Source organism: Silene latifolia, chromosome 3 (genome assembly GCF_048544455.1).
Source record: "Silene latifolia isolate original U9 population chromosome 3, ASM4854445v1, whole genome shotgun sequence".
In the NCBI taxonomy this organism is placed as follows: domain Eukaryota; kingdom Viridiplantae; phylum Streptophyta; class Magnoliopsida; order Caryophyllales; family Caryophyllaceae; genus Silene; species Silene latifolia.
In genome coordinates, this window is record NC_133528.1 from 137,697,428 (window position 1) to 137,719,822 (window position 22,395).

At 43.9% G+C, this 22,395-nt stretch overlaps 1 non-coding gene across 1 annotated transcript; it reads left to right on the forward strand.

The window, feature by feature from the left end:
* The first annotated feature begins 18,331 nt into the window (after positions 1-18,331).
* Positions 18,332-18,438, forward strand: LOC141650131 (small nucleolar RNA R71). Its single transcript, XR_012546188.1, has one exon. It is a non-coding gene; the product is annotated as a small nucleolar RNA R71 (small nucleolar RNA).
* Positions 18,439-22,395: the final 3,957 nt, after the last annotated feature.

Below are 22,395 nucleotides of genomic sequence, written 5' to 3' on the forward strand. Positions count from 1 at the left end.
CGTATTAATCGACTATTGCCCGTATTATCACTATTAATCTGTTCGTTAATTTATTTTCTCTTTCTTTTTCTAAAATTATCCGTTTTAAATGTATTTTCGACGTAAATCAATTGACCCGTTGTAGTTATTGTAATTTTCAATTGTTGTATTTTTATTGTATTCCTTCTTTATCATAATGGTTGTATGCTTTCACATGTAATCAATCTAAAACCTACTTTGACCTAACATATGCTAAATTACGTGTTCACCGACTTAGTCTAAATTCACATGCTAGGATTAACTTATTGGATGTTGCATTGCATGCATATAACCTTCAACACATCGAGTATAGACGATTTTCCCTAATCATTAGTAGAAGCCGCTATCGAAGCGGGCGGGATTAGGTGTTCGATCAAAAGAGCTTCCTAATACGTACCCTCACCCCTTACTCCAGATCTCTGTGAACACCCGTGTTCATTGGCATCCACGAGAGTCATTCTAGACATAGAATGCTAAGGGTAACGAGTTCTTGGTGTTCATGTCACTACTTTGTGTCTTGACATGGCACGGAGTATTCGAACGGTTTCCAATTTTCCACAATAAATTGGTGGCGACTCCACAAATGCAAAGCTTGCTCGCTTTTCTCCCGAGCGACCCCCGTGGGCCCGCGTCCATAGTTTGGCGACTCCGCAAGGGATTAGTACATTTACGTGTAGCCAAGGGTGAAACTTGAACAAGGTTAAGGAATATTTTGTATGAGACAGTTGTCGGTTTTCATAACTCGGTCTTCCTAGATCGTTTATTCGGCCTTCCTAGGCCCAACCCAGCCCATTTGACCAATCGTCCCGTCTAGACGGTCCAAATTCTTATTTGGGCCTAAGGATGGATAGCAATTGACGTCAACCATACCATGGTACTTACTCCTGTTTGTATCAAGGGCTTTCACTACTCGAGGAAATGGACTAGGAATCGGCCTTACTCCTGTTTGGTACGAGCCTCTCCACAGACCCCGGGTTTGATTGTTCGGTATGGCAACCCACCCTTTAAACCAAAACCCTTTTAAATGCACTCAGCATCCCGTTATAAGGCCTGTATAAATGCTTGTATTAGATGTGATCACCATTTCTAAACAAAACCATGACGAATTTTGTAAAAATCAAAACCTCTTTTAAAATGTAAATTTTTGAAAATAGGCCAAATTTAGCGCAAAACCAGTCGAAACTTTGTCCAATTGTCGAGTAAAAATTCGGGCCTCAAAAGCCCATTTCCAAACCTCACTTCGAGTCCACTCCTGCAACTACACTATAGTTGACTAGGACCAACATTTCCAAACTTTGTCACTTCTTCAAACCTCACTTGACACAAGTGGCACACTCTCACTTCACGAGTCGAACCTTTTCTTTGAGTAAGTGTGCTAGAATGGTCGAGCGTGTTTTGATTCGTCGTCAATCTCTTATCCAGTTTTTAAGATGTCTGGGACTAGTCACGCAAGTGTTAATGGACAACCACCGAATGGTAATGATCTAATCCTAGCCGCGCTAACTCGTCTCCAAGCTAGCCAAGACCAAGTGTATGATCGCCTCAACACGATAGAGGGCCGAATTGTTGCTGTCGAAACTAGGTTGCCTCCTGCAGAAAATGAAGTACCTCATGAATTTGTGAATGATGTCATGAATGATAAAATACCACCTTTTGTGGGAGCACAAGAGGTCAACCCTCCCGTAGGTCTGACTGAAGCTGAAAAACGACTCCAATATTTGGAGGAACAATTGATGTATCTTAAAGGAGATGATATCTATAGGGAAAACAATCGCAAGTATGAGGGCGTGAGTTCCAAATTGCCAACCAACTTCAACATGACAGATATCCCGAAATTCAAGGGGCATGAAAACTCTTTGAATCATATCCGTGCTTTCAAGGATTACATGTCTATCAAAGGCATTAAACCCGAGATGTTCTTAAGGATCTTTCTTTCATCTCTTGACACCATTCCGAAGCAATGGTTCTATTCCCTAGAACACAAGAACATTGCCACCTGGGATGATGCCGCAATCGAGTTTGCTAAACAATATACGGATAATGCCGAGATCCAAGTCAATATTCGCACCTTAGAGGTTCTTACCCAAAATTATAAACAAGGCTTCACCGACTTCCTAAGTAGGTGGAGGAAGACTAGTACCCAACTCGTCGAACGTCCAGATGAAGCTACCCTCATGGAGAAATTCGTGGACAATTTGAAGCTCATTTATGCAAGTCATTTGAGGTACCAAAACATTAAGACCTTCAAGGACTTAACTGTACTAGGGACAAGGATCGAAGATGATATTCGTAAAGGACTCTTGTCCAAAACGGTAGGTCGTGGATATCAAGGCTCAACAAGTCGTTCTTACGGTTCTTCTAGCAAGACTGATGAGGTTAACCTTCTCGAACCATCAAAGAAGAGTATCCCACAAATAAAGTTCACAAATATTGGGGATACATACTCTAATGCTCTGAAGAGATTGATGAAACAGGGTAAGCTCCAACCCATAGGGCCTACACCTGAACCAGAAAAGAAATCCAAGTCCTGGGATGAGAATTCGTACTGCGAATATCATAGAGGTAAGGGACACGATACAGAAAAATGTTACAAGCTAAAACATGTACTTCAAGACATGATTGAAGACGGTCGCCTACCGATACCGCCTGGAGGCAAGCCTAACAATACTCAGAATCCTCTTGGAATTCTGATGATTACAAGTGAAGAATCTATCTTAGATTGTTCACACCTTATTTCTCCAGTCGAAGATGAGATACGTGCAATAGAAGATGAAGGAAACTACTCCACCATTTCCGCTACTATCACCGACTTTATCGCATGGGCAAAGAGTGTGAATAGGCAAGTCTCAGAGTTAGAAAGTGTAGTGGCAACCCTACGTGATCCAAATATAACACCCAAAGAACGTGCGCCACTAAACCTCTCTCAAGATGCTACAATGCAAGAAGTAGTAGCCATGGTGGATGAGTTAATCAACCAAATCATCCAATTAGAAGCCGAAATCATAAGGTTGAGAGAACTTGCTACTATCAATGGAGTATGGGCCGGTGATGATGAAGATGAATACCTCACTGAACACTACCTAGTCAAAGTTAGTGAGGAAATAGTCCAAAACAGTGAGGACCAATATATAGACCATCTTACTCGTTCGGGGCGTCAATATCAAAACCTTTCTCAAAATGGTCCCGTAGCAAATGGTCCAATCACCAATACAAACGTTGTCATGCCAAATGATAACGAGGATACCTCTACTGACCATTTACTAAAGCAACTACAGAAAACAAAGGCTGATCTTTCAGTCTGGCAACTAGTTGTAAGCTCATTCCCACATCCCCAAGCTTTACTGCAAGCCTTGGCCAAATTAAATGTGGCGCATAACTCCACACCCGATGACGTAGTCAACTTGGTCTTCCAAGATTCAACTAAGCTAAGTAACCCAATTACTTTCTCAGATGAAGATTTGCCACCTTTCGGCGCTAGTCACAACTTGGCTCTATACATTACTGTCATTTTCTTAAAGAACAATGTGCCAATGACTTTGGTAGATCATGGCTCGGCAGTCAACGTCATACCATTGAAAACAGCGTACAAATTGGGCATGAAAGACTCAGATTGGACCCCTACCAACCAAGGTGTTCGCGCATATGATGGTACACGACGAAAAGTGGTAGGACTAGTTAACCTTACCATAGCCGCAGGGCCGATTGAACGAAAGGTTGACTTCCAAATAGTGGATATCGAAGCGTCCTTCAACATACTTCTGGGAAGACCTTGGATTCACGCTTTTAAAGCGGTAACATCCACCCTCCACCAGAAAATAAAGATCCCACTAGATGGTAAAGTGGTGACGATCACTTCGTCACCCATCAAGGCGGTAATAGCAAAGAGGTCAAGCAACCAAGTACTTGCAGATCTAGTATATGAACTTGGGGGCTTCCATAGCATAAACCTCGTAGAGAGTGAGTTGGCACCTTTGTACTTCGATCCCTACTCTAACTTAGTGGTCAACCACATGCTCAAATCTCAGGGATACTTCCCGGGAATGCCATTGAATCATATCCAAAGGAATACATTTGCACCTTACAAAGAAGGCAACTCACAAAGGATACCACTAGGATTAGGGTACAAACCCACCAAGGAAGAAGCTCTAGAAATGCTCACTCAATTCCAAAACCGCAAGAACGTGGGAATCCAAATGCGACCCAACCTCCCTACCCTAAATGGATACTTCGTTAGAGAAGGGAGTCAAGAACTCTTTCACGGGCTTCCCGAGCCTTGGCACTTGTAGATACCCGGTATCTGCTGAGACTCCAACAAACACCCGATGATTATCGGACTACAACATGTTTTGGAATCGCGGCGTTTGATCGACAGTTTGTGTACAACTTTACGTCGGAAAACTTAAAACAATTTTGAAAATAAAACATCTCAAAACATTTCAAAAATAACTGGAGTGTTTAATGCACGGCGACGGGGTCGCAATGACACTAACTAGAGTCAAAACCGACACCAGACCAAAAACCGACTCAAAAATTCAAATCCCGACTCCAACAACGAGTCAAACCGAGTCAAACACAAAAAACAAACATTTCAAACCTTCTATGCTAAGATTTCCCGGATTTACGTTTGGTCAAGTACCAAACATATGACTACAAATCCTAGGATAGAACAAATCATGATTGCGTTTGTTGTGAAAGCGACAACACAGCTCGAAGACCCGCGACGTGGCTCGCGCCTCTTTGAGCAGCCCAGGTGGCCACGTCGCTCAAAACTCACACAACCACTCATTCTCCTATAAATACCCCTCAAATGCCACCCATTTGAGACTTACGCGAGTGTCCGCCCCCTCTTTTCTCCCTTAAAATTCTCGACTCGACTTCTAAAGTCACAATCCGACGCGTATTTACGACCTACCGATCGTAAACACGAGCCTTACACATTGTTTGGTACCGTCATCGTGCATTAAATCACTTGACTGACCATCTCGACCACTACACCATCACTAAACTTTTAAAACACTCTTTTTACTTACTAAAACGGTTTCAAACCGAGTTTTTTCCGATCAAACGAGTTGTTACACTTACGTCGGTCACCCGCCATAACCAAACATGTAAGTATGAGGGTGTAAAAATCCTCTTTTATTTTGTTTTCATTTGTTTCATGACTCTAACATGCTAAAACATGCATAACATGAACCAAAATATGGAATAAACGAGCCAAAACTGATTTTTGGTCTGAGGCAGAAGCTCCTTAGGTCGCCAACTGGCTCGCGCCTAAATGGGGTATTCAGACCAGAAATCAACCGTGTTTGTTCTCGTCATTTCCCTTAATCCATTTTTCATATTTGTAATCGGTTTTTACCATTTCAAGTATTTTCGAAACCTTTTTGTTTCATTTCACATGTTTTAACCATAAAACATTTTTCATCCTTGGTTCCTCATACCATGACGGTTAAATCCGCGTTTCGCTGATAATATTTGGTTAATGACATTTAGAAGGTATTTTAAAGCCTTTTATTTCATTTCCTCACATTTTCAAACAAATATATTAGTCACCAACACAAAATCATCCTTGGTTCTACATACCATGCCGGATTTTAACCCGGGTACGATGACGAGTATCGACTAATTACATTCAAAATGGACTTAAAACAATTAGTCCATAATCATTTTTCAAAACTATTCATGTCAAGTTTGTCAAATCGAACCCGACACCGAATATTATCAAATAATGATGATTATTCGAGTCTAGCTCTTCAAATCAACAAATGCGGTCTAAACGACCCTTTCAAAATCAAACCGGGTTCAAATACCCATTTTCAACACGTTTTATAACGTTTTCTAAATAGTCAGAACACGGCATACAACCGTAGGCTAACCCGCGCCTCAAGCAGGCTCCCCATTTCTCATTTTCAAAACCAGAGGGAGGCCCCTTACACCGCCGGCTGGCTCGCGCCTCTTATAGCCGTCTGGTACAGGGCCTGTTCCCTTCCAGCATTAGTCTAGGACGATCCCGACTCCGGCTAACCCGGATATAGGACGGATCAGATGACTATTCGATTATTCAAAACCATATTTTCAAAATGCCTTACTAAGACAAATGGATCATGTTATGCACCCTAAACCTAATACGGTAAATGGATGTTTAATTTCCGTCTTGCATGAAAATCAACCATTAATCCAACTCGACATCTTATACTTAATACTTGGATTAAATCAACCGACTTAGAAAGCTCTCACATGTTAGGTTTAAATGATTGGATGCGCATTCATGCATTTAAACCATTTTATCAACTTTTGCATTCAACCAACCAAGATCGATCAGTAGAGGCCGCTAAACGCGGGCGGAATTGGGTGTCTGATTAAAGGGCTTCCCAATACGTACCTTCGCCTCTTACTCAGAAACTTTGGATAGTAGACGACCTTATCCAGGGCGTACGAGAGTCATTCTAGAGATAGGATGCTAAAGAGGGACGATTTCCTTATCTTTAGTACCTATGTCAAACGCTGCTTTGTGCTTCGATTTGACCGAGGTATAAAGTGGAATTCGAACGGGTTCCAGGCATCCCACAAATGCTTGGTGGCGACTCCGAACATCTCTAATCGTTTCGAGACCCTTACCGAGACGAAACCGACCGATCTAAAACGATCCGGTCGAAAGCATGTCCACGGATTGGCTTGGCGTGCAGGTGGCCCGTGACTACGGATTGGTAGGTGGCCCCAAATCCACAGACCGAGACGTGGCCCATGCCCACAGATTGGCGACTCCGCTGGGGAGAACTAGGACACTTACGTCTTTGTGATCCCTAGATGGTGAGACTCGAACGAGGTCTTGGTTGGAATGCATTAATTGATAATACGGTCACGGTCGGGTTTCCTTGTCCGGACCCACAACCTAACCCTTTTCGACCAGTTGGCTCGTTTCGTCGGCGTGAGTTTTCTCATCCCCGCGTTTCGAATCCCGATTGAGTCAAGCATACCGTTGACGTTACACATTTCTGTTTCGTCAAAGAGCTTTCATCACTTTCGAGCACGAGGCTAGGGCACCCTCCTTACACATTTTGTTTGGATTGGTATCTGTCTCGCAAATTGGGGTTTGATTGCTTGGTGTGTAACCCACCCTTCTAACCAAAACCCGTGTCAGCATGATGCATAATATAATGAACTGTGAGTTCTTATGTGCTATCTGATCATAAGTCCTTCCGTGTCATTTTCAAACTTTCAAAAACACCATTTTCGCGCCGTTATAATGGCCATTTCAAACCTCGGTCTTTCGCCGACCGATGCACGCCTTTCTAGGCCGTCATAATGACGATTTTCAAACTCAGTTTTGTATAACCATTTTAACACGCCTTTCTAGGCCGTCGTAATGACGATTTTCAAACCCGGTTTTATATAACCATTTCAAATCACCTTTTTACGCCGTTATAATCGCCGCGTCTAGACACGGATTTTAACCCGTTTCGCGCCGACAATGGCTTTCTTTCAAAACCCGAGAAAAGCACACACCCTTTTCTCGAGACACTTTCAGATCCCGAGGACCATGCACCGTCCCTGAGACCTTTTCAAACATTTTAAACTCGATTTTCAAAACATACAATTTTGAATTTCAAAACCGTCTTGGGAAGCAACACACTGTTTTCCGAGCCGACTCAAACTCAAACCGTCTTTTGTAAATAAACTTAAGACAATCCTTTTCAACTGATCGACTTGCGGAGATTTCTATCTTCGGAAGCCGTCAATTAAAGCGAAAATGAATCTTTTTGGAAATTCCTATTTTCGAAAACTTCAGTCCACCATTCCAATTCCGCCTCGTGTCTATCGAGTCAAAGCAAACGTACTTATGGGTCTTTACTTATGAGTCATCTCACCATGAGACCCGTCCAATGACGTCACGCCGTCATGATTGGAGTCGTGTCAAAGGTTCGGTCAAACACCATCACATCATAAATCGAGTCAGCATCGAGGGACCACACACGGTCACCCCGTCTTGTTGAGTCGATCTTTGTCTCGTCCTCTGTGTTGTCTGCGTTCAGTCTTAGAACCGTGTCGAATTGAGTTGTAATGTGAGCCGTTTTTCTGCCTTAGAGCCATGGCCCCGTCTTCAACTTCGTCTGTCAACCACAACAACAATGATAACAACAGAGATGTCACAACCGATCAGCTAGCCAGCCTGCTTACCGCTCTTAAGGTCACTCTGGATCGCGTCGAGACCCGCATCGACGCCCTCGAGAACAAGGAAATTGGGGAACATAATACCCCACCTCTGACTGAAACTGGGAAGAGGCTGAAACTCTTGGAAGAACAACTCCTAGCCCGGGGTAACAATATCCACCTTGAAAATAACCGAAGGTTTGAACCTGTTGGGGACCAGTTACCTGACAACTTCACCCTGACCGATTTGCCTAAGTTCAAGGGAGTGGAGGACCCACTCAACCACATCCGTGCTTTCAAAGACTACATGGCCATTAAAGGGGTCAAACAGGAGCTCTTTACCAGGATCTTCCCATCCTCTTTGGAGCCGATTCCTCGCCAATGGTACTACTCCTTGGACCCGAAAAACCTTACCACCTGGGATGAGATCGCAGTTGAGTTTGCCAAACTGTATGCCGACAATGTCGAGATCCAGGCCAACACCCATTATCTCGAGGTGTTAACCCAAAACGACAAGGAAGGATTCACTGAGTTCCTAACCCGTTGGAGGAGGGTGAGAACTCAGTTGGTCAGTAAGCCGAGTGAATCAACTCTGGTGGAAAAATTTGTCAACAACCTCCGCCCGGTTTATACCAACCTATTGAGGTATCAGAATATCAAAACTTTTCAAGATCTGCAGATTCTGGGGACACGTATTGAGGACGACCTCCGAAAGGGTGTCTTAGCAAAGACCACTGGCAGGGGTTATCAAGGATCCACCTCAACCGGATCTCGTCCTTACGGTCAGGCAAACAAGATTGATGAGGTTAACCTCGTCGAACCATCTGCCAAGAAAACTGAACGCCCCCAGAGAGTGTTCACCAACATAGGGTCGACTTATGCAAGTGCCTTGAAAAGACTCATGGATCAAGAGAAGTTACAACCGATCGGGCCCACCCCGGACCCGGCCGACGCCAATAAATCCCGATTTTGGAACCCCAACGCCTACTGCCAGTATCATCGAGGGAAAGGGCATGATACCGAAAATTGCTTCAAACTCAAGCACCTCATTCAAGACATGATTGAGAAGGGAGATTTGCTTATACCCCCACCAACTAAACCGAACAACAAAACGAATCCCCTGGGAATTCACGCCATCTCTGACGATGAGCCGACCCTAGATGACACGGCTATCGCAACCCTATCAAAGATAAAACCTAACGGTCTCAACTAAAATGTAGCAGAGGCAGTCGAGTATCGAATCCACAGGGAGGTAATGTAATTAACAGTTGCCTAATTCTAGTCCTAAAGTAACAATAGGGGGTTTTGTTGAATTGATTTCTAAACTACGAGATTTAAAGGAAAAAAAAATAAAAACAAAAGCAATAAGGGCAGAAAATCGGTTTAGACTATCAAGAAGAGAGGGACATGTCGGGATTTCGGTTCACTATGGTAGTCCAATAACTCAGCTGTAAATGACTCAGACGAACTAATGTGAGACGGATGTTGAAAGGTCCTTTCGGTCCACTTTCTATCCTAAAATACCACTAACTTAACTTTCGTCCTCATTAGGGTAGTCTACTGTTCATAGCAGGCCTATTTAGTCCAATCTTTCGATCCAGGATTAATTTTAGCCAGATTAAAGGGTGACATAGAAGCGTGCACTCAACTAGGTCGGATAAATACAGTTAAATTGCTATGGTGACAGGGTCTCACAATTAATCCATCTAATTCATTTACTACGTCGTCATATTTCTACCGCAGATTCCCTAATCCCAACATGAAAGGGATTTAGTTACTCATATCGCTAATTAAACTAACAGCAATTAAAATTCCAGCAGGAAACATAATGAAATAACAATAGATTGCAATAAGGGAGATTAGGGCAAAGAAGTAAATGCAGCGAAACAAGTAATAAAAGCAAACAAATGATTAATTATTATTAAAGGGAGAGAAGGAATTACAATCCAAGCGAATCCGGCGTAAAGAACACAAATTCAAAGTGAAACAATCCCGAAAATAAAGTAACAGTTGAGAAGGATGAAGCAACGTAATAATGTTAACAGTAAAGAGTTTGGTAGATGAAAAGATATCCTAATTAACCTAGTAAAGCGTGCTTAAATAGCAAAAGAAAATAAGTTTAGCGAAAATAAACAACTCACGGGCTGTTTAATGCCCAAAACCAACGAAACCACTCGATTGAGTGGATTAAAACCACTCGATCGACCAACTCTTCAGCAATTTCTACTCGATCGACCGGAAAGGTGCTCGATCGAGTAACAGGTCTTTGTGCAGCTTAAGGATCGAGTGAAAAACCACTCGATCGACCATCAGAGGACGTGAAAACCACTCGATCGAGTGGTAAAACTCCTCGATCGAGTACTTCATCTTCATTTCAGCTCAAGTCAGCGTCTAAGTGCCTCGTATTGCGTGCCACGACGCTTCCAAACACAGTATCTCACTCAGGAAAATCCCGTCTCCTCTAAATGCATGCAAAAAGGACGAAAAAGGGTACGATTCCACTACTTTCGCGTTCATTTCTACAAAATGGACAAAACGAACCAAAGTAGCCAATTCGGGGCAAAATACCATAAAAACAATATGAAAATGCATAGAAATACATGCTGAAATAGGCTAAAAATACTATACATAGGCACGTATCAAATCTCCCCAAACCGAACCTTTACTCGCCCTCGAGTAAACTCAAAACTATACACTAATGGAACGGAAATGATAACTCAGAGCTAGCTTAACTTGTCTACTTAAACCAATTTAATGCAACAAAAATTAACAGTTAAAGCTAAGCAGTCAATGCGCAAATGAATTATAAGCTTTTCATAAATATAGCCAACCTTTCGACCTTGCAAGACCAACAAAATCGGACTCTCTCGTGGTCACTCTTCTCTCATGAAGCAAAGGGTGAATGTTATATGTAAAAGAGAAAAGGAAAGACAGTCACTCACCTAACTGCGACCTACATAGCATGCATGCAACAAAAATGAAAGACAATTCAAGTACTAATGCACACATTCCAACCAATAATGTCCGTCACAGCCGAGGGTTTGCAAATGATTTGGGAATAGTGAGGTTCAGGTAAGAAAAGGCAAAACATTTTATGGAAATGTGGAGGTAAAAGCCTCGAGCTAGTTCCTAACAGGACCATAATGAAACCATCCGAATCTCAACTGACTAAAAGACTAAGTACAGGTGCCCTTCATTCGGCACAAAACTCACTAGACTCAAAACACAATCTCCTCAAAAAAATATGGGATAGAACGGAGGAGTCAGACGGTCACAAACTTCCTTTTTTAAACACCGTCTGAAATAACTAACTGAAACAAAACAACAACTTTTCGATTGTACATCTTCGAACATCTTCTAAACTCAGACAAGAGGAGCACGTCTGTTTCCTCCATTTTCACATTCTCTTTTTCTTTTCTTTCTTTTTTACACGTTCCAGCCTTTATTTTTTCTTTCTTTTTTTTTTCTTCTTCTTTCACGTTTTCTCTTTTTTTTTTTCAATACTTTTTTTTTTCCTTTCTTTCTCCTTCTCCTCAACTTTCCAACAACTCCATACAAAAGGGATACGGCCAAACTGCAGACGAAAACTCATACCACAAAAGAACATACTAAACTAGCTTGACTAGGCAGGCTTAATTTGGGATGTAGCTAATGGGTCAAAAAGGCAAGTTTTGGCTAATTTGGAGCTAAATGGGTGAAAAGTATGAGGAAAGGGGAATTTGCAAACACCTCCCTGCATGTGACACCAACCACAAACCCGAATATGTGCATTTAACAAGAAATTGAATGTCATGAATGTGCAAAATGATGAACATGCTATGCAAGGAGTACTACTCTCAATTCCTAATGAACTGGTCATGAATGTCACCAGTTATGGCTCTAAAACTCAGAATTTTTAAGTAGTTTGCCAATTTATCGGTCAAGTCTAAACAGTTAGCTATATTTGAACAGAAATTCGTAAACTATGCGTATGACAAAGCTAATAACTATCAATAAAAGTGCAAGGCTCAAGCAAAAAGACAAGTTATAGTGCATTGTCATCACGGAAATCGACCGTTCCGACTCAACCTATATGCAGAAATAAACGTGAATATTTTTTTGAATTTTTGAAATTGTTCAATTTTTTTTGGATTTTTCAATGAAATAAAACAATGCAAGGCTGAAAAATAAACGTGGATGCAAAACAAATGCAGATGCAGACTCAAAAGGATGCAGTACCCTCCCCAAAACAAAACGGACAACGCCCTCGTTGTCCTCCAGCATACACCAGCAGATATATACAGGGGAACGGGAATATACAACCAACAAAATAAAAATAATAAAATAAAGGAGACAAAATAAAAGAGTAAGAGATCATACAAAATACGAACTTCCCCAAACCAGCCAGAAAACTGGGGAAGTGAGTAGACCAGTAGCTACTCGTCGACGTCGTCGTCGTCTTCATCCACCTTGTACTCCGGGTCCTCCTCCTCCTCTCGCCTCCTCCGCTCCTCAGCGCGAGCTCTCTCCACTGCAACCTCGGGGTCCTCGTCCTCCTCCTCCTCCTCCTCCTCTGACGTCGGGTACCCCTCAGCTGGGTACTGGAAGAAGGAAGGGTGGGCCAACCCTCCGGGATCGGTCTATGTCGCCGCAAGTGGTACTCGTACAGAGAGTGTAGGGTCAAAGCTAAGTCCCTCTCCATACGAGCCTGACGCTCTGCAAGCTCGATCAACAAACCGTAAACTGCACCCCCTTGGTCCTGGACCGCGGGCGCTACAAAGGGAGGAGGTGGACGAAAAGTAGCTGGGAAGACCGGCTCAGTCTGTGTCTGGTCAGTGGGAGGTGGAGCAGGAGTAGGAGTGGTAGTAGTAGTGGAAGTAGGGGTCGGATCGGGAGTAGCCGTGGAAGGCTGGGTACTCCCTGAGGGTGTGGACCCCTCTCCCGTCTCAAGTCGCCGCTTCTTAGCGGCGGGTGCAGCAGGAGGTGGACGAGACTGAAGTGGAAGGTGAAGTAGAGGCAAAGCAGGCAGACGGTGGCCCTTTACCACAGTAGGTAAGGGCTCAAGACGGGGGAGACTGTCACAAGGTAAGTCAACAGACAAGGAGCCGTCAATCTTCCAAGTCCGGTGGTCTGGGGTCAGCCAATGCTGAGCGAGCATGGCGTCCAGACTCAGTAACCTCTCTCCCGTGAGGTACTGCAAGTCACGTGGCCAGGTGGGGAAAAGGCGGTGGGCAAGAATGGTGGTTATGCCACCGCTGGAAATGGTTCCCGCCTCCTTCTTCCCCTGGTCATGGAGGTACTGGGCGGTCAAGTAGGCTATGTTGAAGGTAAAAGGACCCTCACAGTCGACGTTCAGATAACCGCCCAGGATAGAGAGCTCGGTGTTGGTAATGTTGTTCGGCTCCTTTCGGCTGAAAATAGAGCTCCCCATCAGTCTAAGAAAACAACGGACGGGGGGGTGGTGGACCTGGTGGAGCTTTCGCTCCTGGAAACGGGTCTGGGCCAGGCACCGCCAAACCTGACGGTAAACCTTCCTCGAGTCTGATGTCACACCCGAGGAGGTAAGGTCAAGCAACCTACCAAACTCCGCTAGAGGCATCGGAAAAGTCCGGTTAAACAACCGGAAGGAGACTGAAAGACTGTCGAGGTCAGTCTTATGTGCATCTGGGGAGAAGGTAAAAGAGCTGAGAAACTCGAGACTCAGCTCTAAGAAGGTGTGGCCTCTCATAGTATTGAGCCCAGGCATCCCCGTGACCCGTAGTAAAGTACAGACTGACTCGTAAATGCCGAGTTTATCTAATGCCGATTTATCCAAAAATCGGGAAGGCACATGTATACACTTGACAAGTTATAAAATTTATCACGGTGTAAAGCATTAACAAAGAGTACTGTGGATAACTGGGTGAGAATCGAGGGAAGTGTCCCTTGAATCGAATCGTCCCCAGTAGAAGCGGGAGCAAAGAATTTAGAGAAGTGCTAGGGGCGGAAGTAGCGGTAGAAGGAGCTGGCGTAGCTCAAGACTGTCTACGACCCCGGCCTCTGGAACGCAAGGCAGCAGCTCGCTCTCGGACGGTGTAAGGAACCAGGGCAGCTCTGAAGGCAGCTGCAACCGCAGGTGAGTCCGCCACAGGTGCAGAAGTAGAGGCTGGTGTACACGTAGTGGCTGCTGTGGTCACCACTGAAGAGGAACTAGCAGCAGTGCTAGCTGTGGTGGTGACCGTAGTGGAAGTGGCAGCCTGAACTGGGATTCCAGCTAAGCTAGCTGGAGCAAAGACCGTCCCTGCAGCTAAAACAAGGAAAACTGGGGCTGCAGTGGTGACTAGGGCAGGGGTAGTGGCAACAGCAGGGGCCACTAACTCCCTCAAGGACGGGCTGGAGGACGAACTAGTAGATGGTAAAGAACTAGAATCCATCCTGCAAACATAGGGTAAGGGATATGAGAGGAAAACAATGGTTAACAGAGGCTAAGACAACAGCAAATCAGCATGTGAAACCATAAACACTCCCCTACCAGTCGAAAATTTCGACCTACAGCATACAATTTCCAACAATTCCTCAGAAATTTCGAATCAAGATGTAAGGCAGTAGGGGACGGGGTAGTAGTTAACAATGAGTAGCTAGCAAGCAATGACTGAGGTTAATTAAAGCATGAAAACATGTGAACCGTCGACGGTCGAGAATTTCGACTGAGAAGCCCTAATTGCGAAACTTCGCACAAGACTCGAATTAAACATGCTAAGCATTGACAGGGGTTGATAACAGTCTAAAACAACAGCAAATTAGTGATAATGAAGCTAATTTAGACAGATTACAACAGCAATCACCCAAGTGACAAATCGAAAATTTCTTTGTCATCCCGAACCCATATCGCAAAAGTCATGTAAAATTCGATTTAAGCATGCAAAACAGCGAGGAAGGGGAAATATGATCATCAAGTAAGCTAAGCAAGGGTAATAAACACAGACAAGTCGAAAACAATTCGACTAAACATGGATATTCAAACCCTAAATCGATTTTCCTCAGAAAATTCCAATTAATCGAAATCAAAAAACAAAGAAGGTGAAGGAAATGCTTACTTGATGAGATTGATCCTACAATTACAAATAATCCTCAAATAAACAAGCAACAACGGCGGATTTTCAGTCGAGAAACCCGCAAACCCGAAAACCCTTTTAAAACCGCGAAAATGGACACAAATAAAGGTGAATGTAAGGGGCTTTTGAAGATTAATATTCAAACAATGAAATGTAGGAGGCGGATTTGGTGATTTGGGCAAGAAAATGGGGATTTGGGGGAGTTTAAATCGCAATTAGGGTTTTGCTAGACGAAAATTAGGATGAAATGAAAGTTAGAACAAAAACATAAGAGTTTAAGGCGAAAACTCCCTGTACACTGCTTATTTCACTCGATCGAGTGGTCTTAAACCACTCGATCGAGCACTTTTATGGTCCAGCTGCTTGGTCGAGTAAAATTTTACTCGATCGACCAATCCCTCTTTTTGCTTTACTCGGTCGACTTGTAAAACTGCTCGATCGACCATATGTTTACTCGATCGAGTACAAAAAGTACTCGATCGAGCTCTTTTCTCGTGTAAGCTCTTTAATTTTCGTCATTTCCTCCTCGGGATGCGTAAAACTTCCTCAAACCTGCATAAAAACACACGCAAAAATTTTCCAATATACCAAATACGCATAAGAACAGTCTATAGTCTTACGTCTATGCTAAAAACTGTCTAAAACTAATTGTCCTAATTAAAACGTAATAAAACAAATTCAAAAGAAATTCAAAAATTATCTATTACAAAGTGTTACACGGGGCATTTCCCCGTTTAATTCCCATCAAATTTCAGTAGCCCCTTGGTGGGCTTTCATTTGGAGGACGTCACCTCAGCAACATTGACTGTCCTCTTCAACTTCCATGAGCATGAGTAATCACTTGAAACGGTAGGAGGGGAGTAGTTCACATCCACATAAGCGTGAACCTTCCTCGTCCTTGCTCCTTTATCACCAGCTTTAGCGTCAACATCTCCAGTTTGATTGATAATGATTGCACCATGTCCTTTGACAGCTTCCCCTTTGCTTTCATATGTACCTACAGCAAGGAAAACAGACGAACTTTCCTCCTTTGTGCTCTCAGTCTGAGGCGGAGGGTTAACAATAGCGGCACAATTCTCCAAATTTTCATTTGGAGTGTCAATACTAGGATCAATAGAAGAGAGAGCATTGCAAGGCTGGGCTTGCATGGGAGCTCTCCGGAACTTAGACTGATGAAAAATCAGCTCCTCGTCCCCTACCTGAAAGGTCAAAGTCTTCCCCCCGACGTCTATTACTGCACGGGCAGTGGACATAAATGGTCTCCCTAAAATAATAGGGGTGTGTGCATCTTCGGGGATGTCTAAGACAACAAAATCGACGGGAATAAAGAACTTCCCGATCTGAACAGGTACGTCTTCTACTACACCTAGTGGCCGTGATAAACTACGGTCGGCCATCTGGACAGTCATGTTGGTACAACTCAGCTTTGTCAAACCAAATCTCTTAGCCAGAGACAAAGGTAAGACACTCACGCTAGCGCCTAAATCGCATAGCGCATTATCAATCAAATGCATACCGATATGACACGGAATTGAAAAACTACCCGGGTCTGATTGCTTAGGAGGTAACTTATTTTGAAACAGGGCTGACCCCACCTCAGTCAAAGCTACGGTCTCACTATCACTAATGGTCCTCTTACGCGATAAAATTTCTTTCATAAACTTTAAATAAGAGGGTACCTTAGTCAGCAATTCAGTGAATGGCACAGTGACTTCCAAGCTCTTCAAAAGTTCGACAAATTTACCGAATTGTTTATTGGCCTTTGTATTCTGCAGCCGCCTCGGGAAGGGAACCGTGATAGGTATCTCAAGTCCCTTGTTTCTCGCTTCCAATGTATCTTCCGGTGCAAGTTCTGTATCCTTTGGACGCTTCTTACCTCTCGAACGAGGTCTTTCCGGTGATATCTCGCTTAAACGAGCACTAGCAGGCTCTCGTATAAGCTTCCCGTCATCAATACTACTCGATCGATCAATTTGCTCACTCGATCGAGCAGTTTCTTCATCAATGTCAGTCGATCGAGTACAATTTCCACTCGATCGACCAACTCCACTTTCTGCTTCACTCGATCGAGTAGATAAACTACTCGATCGACCAACCTGTTCTTCCTGTTCACTCGATCGAGTGGAAAAACAACTCGATCGAGGGCTTTCATCTTGATTCTACTCGATCAACACCGATTTCGATCGATCGAGTAATTCCTTTGTCGTGAGCCCTTTTCTCTTAACAGAACACTGTTCATCACGATTCTGACTTCCTCGGGTCTGATTTCGACACTTCCGGTCCCTCATAAGAAAGACCGCTTCTCAATTCTATCAGATTTACCGTCTCATGTGGATTCTTCTCATTTTGAGTCGGTAAATGACCCTGCTTTCTTGAGGATTGATTTGCGGCCAGTTGGGCAACTTGAGTTTCAAGTGCCTTAATAGACGCGTCCTTCTGTTGATCACTCAGCTGCAACTGCTTTGTAATGGATTGCAACATAGACTTTATCTCTCTTATTTCATTCACCCCACCGGAAGATGATGCACCATGGTTAGGAGGATTTAAAGAAGGAGGCTTCTGAAAGCCTTGTTGATTCTTGTGTGGAGGAATATACGGCTGCTGCTGGTTCGGAGGAGCAGTGGGATTGAGCACATTCTGACTGCTCCACCTCAAATTGGGATGGACGTTCGGCTCGTAATAAGTGTTGTTCGCCCTGTAATGTTTAAAGGCAAAGACAAGACTCATAGGAGTTGGGACAATGATCGAGACATGTCCCTCTCCTCCACATCTTCTACTGACGAAAAGGACCGTCGACACAAAGATTCACCCGATACATCCCTCCTTTGGAAGCTCCTCCCAACTCATATTTATCAAATCTTGCGGTGAGAGCTTCAAGTGCGCTCTGAGAAGAAGATTCAGCAGACTCTTCTTTGATTGCCTCGGAGTTCCCATATTCAGCTTTATGGGTGGCCAAATCATCAATGATCTTCCACCCCTTAGTCTCTCCCATGTTCTCAGCAAATCGGCCATTGGCAGCAGCATCCAAAATAGCTCTCTGATTGTCGTACAGCCCGTTATAGAACTGATTGCATAGAGTCCACTTTTCGAACCCATGGTGCGGAATGGTTCGCAAAAGCTTCTTGAAACGGACCCATGCTTCATGAAAGTTCTCATCAGGCCCCTGTTTAAAGCTCGTGATCTGAGCTCTAATGGCAATAGTCTTCGATGCAGAAAAGTACTTCTTATAAAATGCTAAAGCCAGTGAATTCCAGTCAGTTATACCGTGAGCAGCCCGGTCCAAATCCCTATACCACTCCCTTGCAGCATCGCGGAGTGACAAAATAAACATGGTTTCTTTTATCTGATCCGGGGTCACGCCAGTTGGCGGGGGTATGGAGCAGTAATAATCGATAAAGGTCTCCATGTGCTTAGCTGCATCTTCATTTGCAGCTCCCCCGAATTGGTTCCTTTCAACCAAGTTGATATAAGAAGGCTTCGGTTCGAATTTCCTTGCCTCCCCTGGTAATACAAATCCCTTATAGAGATTTGCATTTGTCATTTCGAGTGATGGCAATAGTTGCTTCTTGACCATTTCTAGAAAATCGGAGAAGTGACTGTTTGGTGATGAATTGGAAGGCGGAGATGAAGGTGGATCTTCCTCGAATGCTCGTTCTCGTAAAAGCTTGATGAGTACTCGGCTCTTCCTTTGTCGGTAATACCCTTTGTGATCGTCTCAACTCGCGCAAAGATTTCTCAAGCTCAGGATTATAAGGCAATAATTCACCACCCTGTGACCTGCGCATAAGAAGAAACTACAAATAGGATATAAGAATAGTCTAAGGAACGGATGTCCCTTAAACTGAAAAGAAAGACTAAAAATAAACAACTAATAATGTAACAATTGCCTCCCCGGCAACGGCGCCAAAATTTGACACGGCTATCGCAACCCTATCAAAGATAAAACCTAACGGTCTCAACTAAAATGTAGCAAAGGCAGTCGAGTATCGAATCCACAGGGAGGTAATGTAATTGATTTGCCTAATTCTAGTCCTAAAGTAACAATGGGGGGTTTTGTTGAATTGATTTCTAAACTACGAGATTTAAAGGAAAAAGAAATAAAAACAAAAGCAATAAGGGCAGAAAATCGGTTTAGACTATCAAGAAGAGAGGGACATGTTGGGATTTCGGTTCACTACGGTAGTCCAATAACTCAGCTGTAAATGACTCAGACGAACTAATGTGAGACGGATGTTGAAAGGTCCTTTCGGTTCACTTTCTATCCTAAAATACCACTAACTTCACTTTCGTCCTCATTAGGGTAGTCTACTGTTCATAGCAGGCCTATTTAGTCCAATCTTTCGATCCAGGATTAATTTTAGCCAGATTAAAGGGTGACATAGAAGTGTGCACTCAACTAGGTCGGATAAATACAGTTAAATTGCTATGGTGACAGAGTCTCACAATTAATCCATCTAATTCATTTACTACGTCGTCATATTTCTACCGCAGATTCCCTAATCCCAACATGAAAGGGATTTAGTTACTCATATCGCTAATTAAACTAACAGCAATTAAAATTCCAGCAGGAAACATAATGAAATAACAATAGATTGCAATAAGGGACATTAGGGCAAAGAAGTAAATGCAGCGAAACAAGTAATAAAAGCAAACAAATGATTAATTATTATTAAAGGGAGAGAAGGAATTACAATCCAAGCGAATCCGGCGTAAAGAACACAAATTCCAAGTGAAACAATCCCGAAAATAAAGTAACAGTTGAGAAGGATGAAGCAACGTAATAATGTTAACAGTAGAGAGTTTGGTAGATGAAAAGATATCCTAATTAACCTAGTAAAGCGTGCTTAAATAGCAAAAGAAAATAAGTTTAGCAAAAATAAACAACTCACGGGCTGTTTAAAGCCCAAAACCAACGAAACCACTCGATCGAGTGGATTAAAACCACTCGATCGACCAACTCTTCAGCAATTTCTACTCGATCGACTGGAAAGGTGCTCGATCGAGTAACAGGTCTTTGTGCAGCTTAAGGATCGAGTGAAAAACCACTCGATCGACCATCAGAGGACGTGAAAACCACTCGATCGAGTGGTAAAACTCCTCGATCGAGTACTTCATCTTCATTTCAGCTCAAGTCCGCGTCCAAGTGCCTCGTATTGCGTGCCACGACGCTTCCAAACACAGTATCTCACTCAGGAAAATCCCGTCTCCTCTAAATGCATGCAAAAAGGACGAAAAAGGGTACGATTCCACTACTTTCGCGTTCATTTCTACAAAATGGACAAAACGAACCAAAGTAGCCAATTCGGGGCAAAATACCATAAAAACAATATGAAAATGCATAGAAATACGTGCTGAAATAGGCTAAAAAGACTATACATTAGGCACGTATCACTAGACTGCTCTCATCTCATCTTGCCGATTGACGACGAGGTGAATGTTCTGGAAAAGGATCCTTCAGACGAAGTGTTCGTGTTCAGTGCTGCCACCATGCTCACTATGTTTCAGCAAGTGGAAGAGGCCATAGCCAGCCTCTCTGAGAGAATCACCCGACTCAACGACGCCTACCGTCGACTCATCTTCAATCCCCCAACACCGCGTCCGAGGGAGAATTCCCCGAGCATTCAAAACTACCCACCCCAGGATGGATTGCTCCCGCGACCATTCTGGCATAGACCTCACGAAAATAACTACCCTCAAAATAACTACCCTCAAAATAACTACCCCCATAAAAATCGCCCTTACAAAAATATTCCCCACAAGAATTACCCACCGAGGAATACCCTTTCAAGGTATCCTCGAGACCCTGAAATTAACGGCATATGGCGGGATGATGTTGAGGATGTCTATGTCATCCCAAGGAAGGAAAATCGGACGAAGGAAATCGGACATCTCACCCGGTCCGGACGTCCCTATCAGAATCCGAACAATCCAACGGTCGTTCCAACAACGAATGACCAAGTCGTCCCGGAAGTGGACACTCAACCAAAGGCCCCCGAGAACTCAATCCTGAAACAACTCCAGAAAGCGAAAGCCGAAATCTCAATTTGACAACTGATCGCAACGTCTTTTGAGCATCGTCGGGCCTTGCTGCAGGCCTTGGGAAAGTTAACCGTGCCCTCCACCTCTTCCCCAGAAGAAATAGTGGCACACATGACGAGAGACGCCCCTGATCTGAGCAACCCGGTCGTCTTCTCCGACGAGGATATTCCCCTGTTCGGAGCTAATCATAACCTGGCTCAGTACATCAAAGTGTAATGCCTCCAGAAAAATATACCAATGGTCCTCGGGGATGACGGTTCCGCCGTGAATGTCATTCCTCTCAAAACTGCCCACAAGCTGGGTATTAAGGAATTGGATTTAATCCCAACGAATCAAGGAGTAAGCGCCTACGACGGCACTCGTCGCAAGGTCGCTGGGCTAGTCACTTTGACCGTCGCAACCGGGCCATTAGAAAGACAAACCAGTTTTCAAGTGGTCGACATCGACGCGTCCTTCGACATGCTCCTGGGATGTCCCTGGATTCACGCCGTCAAGGCGGTCACCTCAACGCTCCACCAAAAGATCAGGGTCCCCTTCGACGGGAAAACGATCACGATCTCCGCTTCCCCAATCAAAGCAGTTATGAGAAGAGGGGTAGCCTCCCAAGCCATTGAGGAGGACGACAATGAAATGTGGGGTTTCCAAGCCGTGAACGCCATAACTGATGAATTGACAACCTCCGACGGTGACCCGTTCACCAACCTCACGATCAACCGTATCATGATGCGTCAGGGTTATTTCCCGGGTTTGTCGTTCAATCCACTAAAGTACCCGCTGCCTCCCTTGAAACAGGCTAAGGTCCCCAACATTCCCTTCAGGCTGGGATATGAACCTACTGACGAAGATATCCAGGAGATTAACCTCCTAATCCGAAAACGCAAGAAGCACGGAGTCATCCTCCGTCCATACCATCTGACTCTCAACGGATACTTTGTCCCCGAGGGAGAGTCTGAACTCTACCACGGCTTTCCGGAGCCGATCTATGACTCTGTGGCAAGGGCTAGATACCCGGGAGTGGAAGTCTTCCAGGACTGCTACTTTATCCCCGACAACATCGAAGCTGCATCAACCGAGTCCAAACCGTCACCATGCCTTGACGGACAAGCTGTCACGC